The sequence below is a fragment of the Mixophyes fleayi genome, chromosome 12, assembly GCF_038048845.1.
Source record: "Mixophyes fleayi isolate aMixFle1 chromosome 12, aMixFle1.hap1, whole genome shotgun sequence".
NCBI lineage: Eukaryota > Metazoa > Chordata > Amphibia > Anura > Limnodynastidae > Mixophyes > Mixophyes fleayi.
Genome location: NC_134413.1, coordinates 30,282,698 through 30,295,422, shown reverse-complemented (window position 1 = coordinate 30,295,422; position 12,725 = coordinate 30,282,698). Strand labels below are relative to the sequence as shown.

Here is a 12,725-nt window from a genome sequence, read left to right as displayed (position 1 = left end):
CAATCACTATGGGTGCATCCCACAAATGGCTATCTCCACTATACGTATGTAAGTAACAGGTGACCTCTAAAATCATGCAACATTTGTAATACAAGTACAGTAGCTGGTATTGAGCTTATAGTTATTGCATATATCATTTTAGCAATATAAAGGCTATCATGCATAATTCAGAAGTCAGATTTATCTCTTTAGAATTATACAGCACAGTAATAGATGATTTTTTTCCAATTATTTAAGTCCCAAACAGAATGATTTTTGCCAATAAAGTACATATGCATTTCTACTGTTTCAAGTCACATTCTAATCTGCCGTTTATGATTCAATACTTATCTCACATCAACAACGACACTACTGAACAAGGTTTCAACACACATGAAATGCCCAAGGGATGCTTTAACCGTACAATTCTGCCATAACACATTTCAGTGCTAATATAATATTGGAAACAGGCCCCACTGATAAACGCCACTTGCAAGTTTTATCCCAGCTAGAAAGGCCACACAACATTAATATATTGGATTTCCTTAAGCAGAAGTGATAAAGGTCTGAAGGAAGGTGCAATTAAAAGAACATGATAACCATGAGTCTAATAAACTGAGAATCATCTGTGTGGATTCCCAGTATAACATGACATGTATTAAGCAAATCCGCCCACACGCTAGTGCTGACAAGCACACAGCACATGCCTGCAAACACACCCGTTATCTGTGGAATGTTTTCCGCACCAGAGCATGCACACCAGAGACAGAAAAACAAGCAGCCACTTCTAAACTGGAAGCTCTGCAAGGCTGCAACTACTATTACAGCTTATGGGAAGTAACAACTTGTATGTCTATGCATATATCACTATTCACATCAATGATTGACAGTTTTGTTGTTTTGGGTTTTTTTTTTGGCTTTTTCTTTACAGCCACTTACTTCAGCTGTTGTTTTCTTAAAGCTGTGCAGCTGCTGAGCACAAACAATACAGTCCAGGGGTAGACAACCTATCGCTTGAACTGCTGCAGGAATCAGATTCTGAATCAGACGACAGTAAGAGAAGCAGTCGTGATTTTGATATGTGGATCTCACTTTGAAAGAGCAGCACATTTCAGAAAGTCTCTTCGCAATTATACATACAAAAAAAATAAAAAATTAGCCAACAATGGTTTTAATCCACCAGCATCAATTACAGAAGGAACATTATTCTATTTTCCTACCCTTTATTTATACAGCGTTGACAAATTATGCAGTGCTTTGCAGTGAATATTTAATCATTTGCATCAGTCTCTTCCTCATTGGAGCTTACAGTTTAAATTATCTATCATGCAAGTACACACACCACTTTCTTTTGTCAGAATCCGATTGACCTACCAGTATGGTTTTGGAATGCGGAAGGAAAGCGGAGTACCCGGAGAAAACCCCCACACACACGCACATAGGGAGAACATGTAAACTCTGCAATGATACTGCCCTCGCAGAACTGTCAAGCAGCAATGCTAACCACAGTGCCACAGTAAATACTATGTTGAAATGATGGGGCCCATACGATGATAATGCTGTAAGAAAAATATGAAAAGTATTAGGGAGCCAGGACAAAATTGGATTGCATCTGAAATCAGGGAGAGGATAAACGTTCTCTCTTGCCTTGGGCAAAACCTGGGTCTGTGCAATTGCAGCACTCACAGGATTTTTTACAATGGAAAAAAGATTACATTTTATTGCAAAGAGCTTAGAACAATGGTACACAGGTGAACTAATTAACAAAGGTCACACAGAAGAGAAATCACTGGCCGAAGGGAACTACTTTCCATGAACCTAACCATATAAGCTAGTTCTACTCTGCAAAAAAAAAAAAAAAGCTTTGAATTAGGGCAGCACGTGACGGGTTTAATGCGGCTCTCCCAAACAATACCGTCATAGTATTGTACTTTATAATGCACACTGCTACGGTTCTGCATAGTACAGGGAATGGATTCAAAGATTGCATGGCAAAGCAGCTTTTGCCTGCACAATACCAGTCATAGTGCACGCCACAGCTGTTTTGCTCAGAGACCAAGCAGAAAACGTTAATCCGGTCAAGATAAGGAACTCAGATTGAAACAACAGGAAGTAGAACCCTTGCAAGCATATTATCTCTTCAGTATTAATGGAAAGGTATGACTGACCGCTACTATAATAATGTTGAATGTACATATGTGCAATTTTCCTATCCAAACCAGGCTTTCCTTCTTTAAACCAATTAAATGTTACTACGTGGATCCTTTGCTCAGCCTGATAAGAGAGGACACTAGCTCACGTTCAGCTGCACAAAAAAGTATAAATACAAAAAAAACCAATTCAAGTATAAATGAATTCTTATCCTTTGCATATGTTTGTTACAAGAAGCCTTTTCATATTGAATAAACATGTAGGTTGGATATAGAGGATCATTAAAACGAAAAACGTACTATTTTGCAATTACATGGAACATAGTGAAACCAGCTTCTAAAGCTTTTTGTTAAAATAAAGAGATAAATCAAAATCCATGTAACATCAATTCTACAGGGACAGCAAAGAGCATTACAACAAACACTTCTGGTTCTTCCAGCTGAATTTCAGTTGTTGTTAGAAATAATAAAATAAAACTAACAGTGTAAGCTTTTTCACAAGAGGACTTTTGACTGATCTCTCTAAAATCAGCAGGTTGCAAATGGGAAATCTCTACAACTATGCTGCAGCAATTTCTGTATCTAGGAAACTCTCTCGTGCTAGAGATGATATTTAGACTTTTTTTGAGGAAGTTTGCAATTAAGATATATTTTCTTTATTTCTTTTTTTAGTTCAGTGTTTGTAAAGCGCCACAACTGTGTAAACAGAACATGCTGTTGCAAAGAGCTGACAATTGCAAGTATGCAGCGGTTCCTCCCACTCACATTAGTTTCTGTTCCGGGCGTTTTGTGACCTAATATCAGCAACTGTCAGAGCCACTCCTTGCTCAGCCTCTCTTCCCAGACATGTTTTACTGGATTAGAGTGAGCTGGGAAGACTGACTAGAGCATATTTTCCTGGAATAGGCAGCTGCATGCTGCGAGCCAAGAATCCCAGTAAGCACAGAGAAAAGCAGGGGGGACATGCTCCAGCATACCCACACTCACCCAGGCCAAAGATTCCGGACAGTTCGGTTATACTGGAGTCTGTCTGATTTCCTAAGAAATCTGCACAAATACATTCCATTGACTTGTCTACAGTATTAGTGAGCATGCATAGCAAAACATATCTGTAATCAAAACATAGTGTTTCAACAATTAAATAAGGAAACATACATGTAACAAAGTATATCCAGCACGGATTGGTGCAAAACAAAGTCCATAACTGCAATCATTTAGAAATGCATGTCATGTTGCTTTCAAAAGAGGAAGCTACTATTGAATATTACAGGAAATTGCAAAGTCAGGGCACAGCGAGTGCAAGTGTTATAATGCAGCCACTCATATTCTCTCTCCTAAAATGACTGTAATCTGCTGGCTCTGTTTCCCATGCACACTGTCCGATTGAAGACATTGGCCTCGTTGCACACACGTGGAAATTTAAAACTGAATCATTACTTGTATTTAGAGAACAGTGAAGGCATTAGCTTCTTAAATACAATAAATTAAAAACAAGTTGTGCTGGGGAAAACCGAACTGGGGCTTTTTCACTCTGTTTTTTTTTTATAAACTCCTGCTATTTTTTTTTCTACCATTGCAAGCAGCTTTATATAATGCCCATTAGTAAGTAAACAAGTTATTTGCAAGAGAATTTGCATAAGCAATACATAGGTCAGCAAACAAAGTGACAATGCAATGTTTAAACATGTCTTGACAAGAGAAAATATTACACTGTAAAGATTGTGAACATGAAACCACCCTTGTCATACATTGGGCACTGGTTTCTTTAAGGCCTTACACATACAGGCATTATTTTACAGAATTTAACATGCATTCTAAAAGTACTGAAGGCGGTATGACACTGCCAGAGCGATAAATAACTGAAGCCAAATGGACCTGCACAAACAAACTTTCTGACAAGCATTCGTTTCAAGTCAATGTTGACATTGTCTGCAGCGGTCAGCCTTGGGCACGCATTAAAAATACAACAGAGTTCTATATTAATTCTCATTTAGCTCTTGCCAGGATGTATATGACCATGCTGAACTCTGCAGGGAGGCTTTGAGATGCGTTGCTTAGCACATTATTAAGGACTTAGAATGCATCTTAAATGCAAGCACTAATTAATGACACTAGGCAGCAGTCTGCAGACACCACAATAGAGGAGGTGTCATTTATTGCTAAGTGTGCAAGGCCCCTAACATTGGAAAGGACGGTCAGAGGGACAGAGCACAAAGGTCAATGTCAGTCACTAACCAAACTGCAGGCTGAACATACTGCACAGCACAATACAGTAACCCAGAAAACAGAAAGTAAAGCATTACAGCTTGCTAACAGCTAGTCCATTTCACCAGTGCACATGCAATAACTTCTACATCTTATTTTATTCCAGTTACTTCCTAATTAGATTGCAAATTCAATAGAGTCAATTGTATCTGTTGCCAATTTAAATCAGTGCATTGAAATTATTATTTCCTTAGTGCAACAGAAACAATAATAAATATAAAATAAATGACATATCAAAAAAAAAAAATTGAAAGTTTGAATCGCTATATATGGACGGGGTGCTAAATGAACTTACAATGGGAGCACTTAATAGCGATATTATCAAAACTACAGATTTTAGTTCTGTATAAACATTAGAACCTAGATTCCTAGACCCTTCTGGCCATTGCATCCGGCTTTCATTCAGGACTGCAAAACTATTCAAAGTTACCAATTCTAAACAATTAGCAGCAAGGTTTATGCTACAAAATAGGTCAGGAAGCAGGAAATAAATACAGTGTATACAGTATAACACCTCCATATAGAAACGTATAAATGCACAGGACTCAACTCTGCCCCTCTACTTCATGCACGCTTCCTCCAGCCCTCCCATAACTCACCAAGTTCCAGCAAACAGAGGCACAGCAGAGCTGAACATATCCACTCTCTTGTAAATGGGGAAGTACGCAATGCAAAGTGTCAGTCCAGCAGCATCCGTGCAGGATCGGGGCTTATCTGTGCAAGTCTTGCAGTGAACCAGTCCAGCCCGTGCTCAGGAGCAGAATAAGGGGTCCGCCCCACATCTAGGAAACCAGCTCCAGCTAAAAGGCGGCTGTGTTTTCCCTGGTCTTGCTATGCAAAAGCAGTAGCTGGGTGCAGAGTGGAATGACTGCATGGCTCTGAGTCATCAGCTGAGCTCACTGCTTGCAACAACAACACACACGCACAAAATCCCCAGCAGTGAGAGTGCGAGAGGGAGGGAGCCACTGGGCTGTACAATTACACAACACGCAGGGAACCCTCCCCTCTTACTGTAAAGCGATTTACACCATATTGCACCCTGCAAACATCATTTCCTTGTCTTCATTATAGTGCTGCGCATCTATCTCCACTTTCTTTTCTCTTTAACCTTATTCCATCATGCTCTTTAAAGAGTTCTTTCCTGTAATGTAGGATACTAGAATACAGTTGGTAAATAATCATCATTAGTTTATAGAAGCAATGCATTACCTTCTAGTATAAGAAGCACTGGAAAATACCTTAATGAAATCTAGCTGGACTCATCCAATAAATTTAAGAGCATAAAATCTGATGTCAGAAAAGTATCTTCAGATCCATCTACTCTGCAGTGCAGGGCCGGACTGGGACTGAAAATCAGCCCTGGCATTTCAAGCATACAGGCCCATCTCTGTTGATGAGCATGAAAAAACTGTGTGCCGCTGCTGCGCAGCGGTGCCGCCAAGGGCGTGGCCACATTATGTTGGGGGCGTGGTCAACATGGGGCATTGATACATACATTATAATAAAACATTACATTTATCAGGCCCTCCCTATCATGCCATCCCCCCACCCCAGAAACACATTACAACACCCCCAGTCCACTGTACTTATCTATGCTTCTGATGCTGTTGACATCCATCAGAGTGGGAACGTCCTGTTGAGTGAGCAGGGAAACTCTTAGTCTCACAAGATTAATAAATCTCATGGGACTTAGAGCTCCTCGGCTTGCTCTGCAGGCTGTGTCCTATCCAGGGACTGGGAGTAGCTATCCGCTCCCTCCTGCTACCCAGAGCTGGATTTAGGCTCAGGGGGCCCTAGGCACTTAAGACAGGGCGCTCCTATGATGTAATATGGTTATTAGACACATTTTCAACAAATAGAGAGGCAATACTGTGAGCACTACTGTTAGGTGCACACAGTTCTGCCTTCACAAGCAGTACAATGTGAAGTAGGACATACCTCCCAACTGTCCTTGTAGTCAGACCAAATCCTGACTAAGCGGGACAGTCACCCACCAAATTCAGGACAGTTGGCAGACTGTCCTGCTCTCTCTTACCTGTCTTGTCATTGTCACCACTTGTGGCTGCTGGTGTCTTTAGATAAGTTGCTGCTTGTCTGGATCCTGGAATGTTGGGGGCCCTATTTGGAAAAAAAAATGGGTACATGAAAGTTAGAAAACTCCAAACAGCACCGGTGTTAACTCAATATAGCACCCACGTTATAAAATTAGGCCTCACTCCAGCCCCAACATTAAAATAATAATATTCCCATTTAATAAATAAATCTATTTGCCTCCCTCCAAACAACCTCAGCAAGAAATTAAATAGCATTTATGTTTAATAAAAATAACCATTTCCCACAACCATCCCAGGCAGTAAATAATTCATAATCACATTTAATAAAAAGACCTCATTTTCCCCAAATAGCCCCACATTCACTTAATAGCACACATTATAGTCATATACTGTCCCCCACACACATTGGCCATTTTTATTTTCCCCCTCCTACAGCCATTGCCCCCCCATGCAGACATTTTCAATCACCCCCTCTTCCCCCCGCAGACAATTTCAATCACCCCTCTTCCCCCTGCAGACATTTTCAATCACTCCCTCTTCCCCCTGCAGACATTTTCAATCACCCCCTCTTCCCCCTGCAGACATTTTCACTCACCCCCTCTTCCCCCTGCACACATATTCGGTTCCTCCCCCCCCCCCCCTGCACACATATGCCGATTTTCTGCCCCCCCTCCCTCCACACATACATATGCCGTTTTCCTGCCCCCCCCCCCCTCCACACATACATATGCCATTTTTCTGCCCCCCCCTCCCTCCACACATACATATGCCCTTTTTCTGCCCCCCTCCCTGCACACATACATATGCCGTTTTTCTGCCCCCCCACCACACATACATATGCCGTTTTTCTGCCCCCCCCTTCCTGCACACATATGCCGTTTTTCTGCCGCCCCCTCCCTACACTTACCTCAGCACTGAGAGCAGCCTCCACTGCAGCTAGTCCTATGCGGCCGGGAACTTGAAGCGCGGGAGCCGGGCTGGCTGCACACCAAAAAAAAAAAAAAATGTATTTAATCGGGGGATCGCAGGGAGCCGGACCAGCCCACATTGCCATCGGCCCTTCTGGCATTTGCCAGAAGTGCCAGATGGCCAGTCCGGCCCTGCTGCAGTGTATAATGCTCGTTTATTTTAATTTGGATTTCTTGTTGGGGAATGGTTGAGAGTGCTATTTTCTATGTCTTGCACAATAGTACTATGCTTGTTTTGTGTACTGTATTAATCCCCAGCACATCTGTTAGGAGTCTACCCTATGGATCTGTCGACCTTTGCTCCCGCCAGTTTTATAAATGGTCTCCTAGAAATTCACTGCATCTTCAGCATCTTTCTTGATGAGATGTCTTATGCAGGGCATGCACCATTTTAGGAGTCATTTTGTATTTTTTTAATGCCTTTTTGGCGATAAAGTACTGTGTGCAGTTCTGGAGGTCCTATGTGAGGTCCTGCTAATGACCTATAAAATGACCATATAGTAGACTTGTGTGACTGGCAGTTATGCCCGCCTCAACCAGGTGGGGCGGAAATGGGGCGAGTACAGTAAAGCTGCGTTTATGCTAATGTGGCCCATCCAAACCTGCAGAATCACGCATATACGTCTGTTAGGAGCATATCTATTGCACCTACCGTACACACTGATGATGACGACTTATCGCAATCCAGGCATTAATAAAATGATTCCTTTAATGTCACTACTATTGACGTGAGACTCACATGACAGACTGGTCAAAAGTTGGTCAATGGCATTACAAGTACTACCCTTAGTTCTTTTAATACTCTAGATGTATACCATCTGGACCCATGACTTCTCTATTTGTCATTTTGAATAACACTTTCAATTAACCCTTCTTCTGTAATTAATATATTTTTGCTTCGGTGACCCCTTCGAACTTTGAATTTTCACCAATAAATACACAGCAAAAATAGCTATTTGGATAGTCTCCAACTTTTATCATATACAGCCCATTCAGTTTGTAGCCTCACTGTTCCTCCCTTTGTTTCCTTTTTTGTTTTTTTATTTTCATGAATTTAACCAAACAAAGATTTGTCATCTTTCACTGACTGTACAATCTTTTCCGGTTTGTGCCTTAGCATGTTTTGTGTGTTCAGTATCTATTAGACTAGCTTTATATGCTTTTTTTTAGTCTTAGATTGTTTTTTTGTCTTTATTTTTTTATGTGCAGTTTACTTAGCATTTGTAAGACCTGCCACCTCCTTGGAAAATCATATTGGCCTTCTATTCTTTTTGCATTTTACTGACGTGTTTATAAACACAATTAGTTTGCCTTTAATAATGAATATTTTTAGTTAATTTCACAGTTCCTGCACATCATCTATGAATTTACACCCTGTCAGTTTCACATAAATTATTTCTGTTTTTCTAAAATCTAAAACATTTGTTTTGGAGCAGTTCAGCTTTACTGTTGCCCATATATTAAATCACACTGACCATTGGTCATTAGACCCAGAGTTCTTTCCCACAGCCACATTTATACTAGGCCACCATGTATGAGAAGTAAATCTAGGATTGCTTCATTGCGTGTTGGTTCCCTAACTAATTGCATGACGGATTTTCCCAGTGTACAACTCGGAATGTCACTACTCCTGGCCGATTTACCAATTGGCAGACCCCTGTCCACGTCAATCTGCCATAATTATCACATCACCTATTGTTGACATCTCAGCGATTTCCCCTGTTAATAATGTGTCCAATTCCTCATTCTGTCCCGCTGTTCTGTAAATTGTTCCTATTCAGAAAATCCTCTCTCTCGTCAGTCTATAGGTCAGTGATGGCTAACCTGTGACACTCCAGGTGTTGTGAAACTACAAGCCCCAGCATGCTTTGCCAGTAGATAACTAAAAACCTATCAGCAGTACCCTATATAAAAGTTTCCGTTTATTTATTTCTTTAAATATAAAGCAATTCCACCTCTCATTTTCTTCTCTGTCTCTTATAAGCAGAGTATAATCAGAAACTATAGTATCTATTTATTCGCTTTGTCCTATACGTCAAAAGTGTATCCTCCAGGGACAATATCACTGGCAATAATTCAACAAACGGTATTGCAAGGGGAAGCTGATTTATGAAATATTGCTACACTACTATACCTGTTATGTTAACGCTACCACTGGAAAATATATATTTTCTGTGGCAGTAAATATAACTTTTATATTATATCTTTTTTTAGATTTAAAAATGCTTGTGGTTTTTTTTTTATTGCTCTGGGTATTTTTCACTGAGGGAGCCCAGCATCACACAACAAACATAGCAATAAAACAATGGTAAATCACAAGAACAAGTAACTTTTTATTATAAAAAAAAAAATTATACTTATAGCCACAATAAACATTACGATGATGAATAAAAGTCCTCTGTCCCAGTCATGGTTATCATGGAACGAGGACTCAAAAATAGTACGAGACATAAACTATCCCCCGACATGGTTGCAATCAGATCAGGGAGCTTATTTGCTACTGCAAGAATTTAATAGGATTTTTCTTAACCTGCCATGATTACCAATACAATTATCATCATCTTTAAAAGGAGCATTTTTTTAGCTGTCCCCTTAACTAGTATAAATAAGCAATAATTAAATGTCTGAAACTCCTCACTAAGAACCTCTGGGCCCCTGGTTTTGAGCAGTCTTATCCACCCATCATTATCTTTTCTCCTTGCACCATTTGTTTAACCAAGTGTTAGAGTGTCTGATGCGAAGCACCTCATCATCATTACTTATTTATATAGCGCCACTGATTCCGCAGCGCTGTACAGAGAACTTATTCACATCAGTCCCTGCCCCATTGGAGCTTACAGTCTAAATTTCCTAACACACACACACACACACACACACACTAGGGTCAATTTGTTAGCAGTCAATTAACCTACCAGTATGTTTTTGGCGTGTGGGAGGAAACCGGAGCACCCGGAGGAAACCCAGGCAAACACGGGGAGAACATACAAACTCCTCACAGATAAGGCCATGGTTGGGAATTGAACTCATGACCCCAGTTACATTTCTCCATCTTATGGACAGAGGGGTGGACTAAGAGCCCTTTTACACGTGGAAATAAATGCACATACTTCCAAACTACACATTTTTACGCACATGTGAAAGGCTCTCCGCGATAGTGTTACAAATGTAATCTAGTAACCTTACTGTGCAAGTATAGGAACTACATACAGATTAGACAATCTTATATCTCCAGGATGCTGCACGATATACAAATACCAAACAGCCATTGAGCTGCCCTAATGCAGGCATGCTTACAATAATCAAAAAATCTGTTTCCAAACTTCTGATATTTCTTCAACTATTCACTTCTGTTCTCTTCGCCCTTCTATAGCATCCTTTCTTTTTTAATTAATTACAGTAAAAGATCAGAGCTACACAACCTGTAGCCCTCCAACGGTTGTGTAACTAAAAGTGCCATGTCCAATGTCAATGAGTGTGTGAGCTCAAAAACGACCATTAGCATGAAGAACATCTGATTGGGACTGGTGGAAAATCCTGTTCACAACTGACCTCGCTCTACACTGTGTGCAGTCCTTGGCCAACCTCAAATACTGGACTGTACAAGTGCCTGAGTGGCCACAAACTGGTATAGCCACACTGGGCACAGATACAATTGCTTAGGTCTGTTTTTCTCCAACAGTTTCCCACATCCTGCAGCCAGCCCTAAAGGCCAACAATTACTGATGTAAGCAAAGCACAGTTTGCTATATTGCTTAAGTAACATTTTAAAAGATAACTATATATTTTTACACTTTTATTACTGCAACAAATGTTCATACATAACAGACCTTTAGTTGTTATCTCTAACTTTTCTACTTGACTTGTGAGACTTCGATGTGGCCCCTTTGTGTATATGTCCTTGGTCTGCAGGCCCTACATCTGGAGCAGTTACTACAATCAGACCTCACCGTGCAACTGTACCAAAGATACATTAAAGATGTCAATCAGATGTTTATTTGGTGTTATTTTTGGGCTCATTACAAACTTGGCCTAATGGGCTGCATATTGTTGCTGCACATTGTTTTAGGCTTAATGGGCTGCATATTGCATACTGTAATATGCAGCTCATTAGACCTAAAATAAACTAATTGTTATATAGGCAGTGTGTATGGGCTCCCTTATTAGCAGATAGTATGGTTCATAGCTCATAGATTCTGCTGTAGATGTTTTAAAAAGCACAATATACTACCAAGTGAGACTGACTGCTGTGCAGGGCTCCAAGACACAATAGATGGGAGCAAACTTTCATCTCTCTCTCTATGATATATATATATATATATATATATATACACACACATATATATACTGTGCCCTCTGACCAACAGATAAGAGCTTACACTCTAATCCGTTCCCTGGCTGTCCTGTGTTGAACCCAGCGTCTCTGTGTCAACGCTCTGCCAGTTACCCAGCAGTCCTGATCCATAGTAAGCGGAAGGAGGTACCAGTCAGCCCACAGCAAAGAGGCGCTGCAGCAGCTATACCAGCCAAGTAACTGGGTCTAGGAGTCATTGAAAGAGCCTAGTGGTGGCAGACAATTTTCCTACAACTGTTGAGCAGTTGGCATTCGCAGTCGGCGAGTGTCTGGTGGCAAGGTGACACCAGCAGGAGTGGTCAGTAACAGTCAGCTACTGACAGACCGGGTGATGAAGTAAGCCCATCCGGTCACAGGGAATATTAAAAAATGAAACAAAAGCAAACAGATTGTTCTTGTTCTTGCTCTCAGGCACTGTGGAACAATAGGTCCCATCATGCCCTGAAGGACAGCTAGAGAGGCACAAGTTGCCTACATCTGTTGTGTAGAGGCTAGCAGGGCATTGTCAGACATATAGTGCCACAGCAGCGGGAGAGCCACAGACTGCCTGCACATGCTACATAGCAATACATGTGAGGCTGATCAGCTGCTACCAGTCACGATTGGAGTTTAAAGGACAAATATGTAAACTAAAAGTGTCTCCTTCAAACCTCGAGCACAGAAACATGTTGGGGCACGTACACAAAGTGGAGGAACTAAAAGAAGGAAATATAACATCAGCTTGTGTACCTCTGCATTTATATAGAATTCATTTTAGGATTTTCTTCTGAGATTTACAGGAGTTTTTAGTGCTGCCTATACTTGGACTACTATATAAACAGCATGCACAGTACTGCAGCCAGGGGCACTTTAAGACACTAGTCAGCCCCTAATCATCTTTTACAAAACACAAGAAGAGACTGTATCCCAAAAGCAGACGGTAGCAAGTTTTCCTGTGAGCAAAAATCTTTCCACTGGT

General features: G+C 40.8%; 1 protein-coding gene across 2 annotated transcripts in view; it reads right to left on the bottom strand.

The window, feature by feature from the left end:
• Positions 1 to 12,725, bottom strand: part of MIDEAS (mitotic deacetylase associated SANT domain protein) — a 75,436-nt gene that overhangs the window by 44,562 nt on the left and 18,149 nt on the right. Inside the window, exon 1 of one of the 2 annotated variants that reach the window (XM_075192478.1) lies at positions 4,994 to 5,312. The exons of the other annotated variant lie outside the window; for it this stretch is intronic. The gene's annotated coding sequence lies outside the window, so the exon portion shown is untranslated. Of the gene's footprint in view, positions 1 to 4,993; positions 5,313 to 12,725 lie in introns of those variants that run through there. 2 annotated transcript variants of the gene reach the window in all.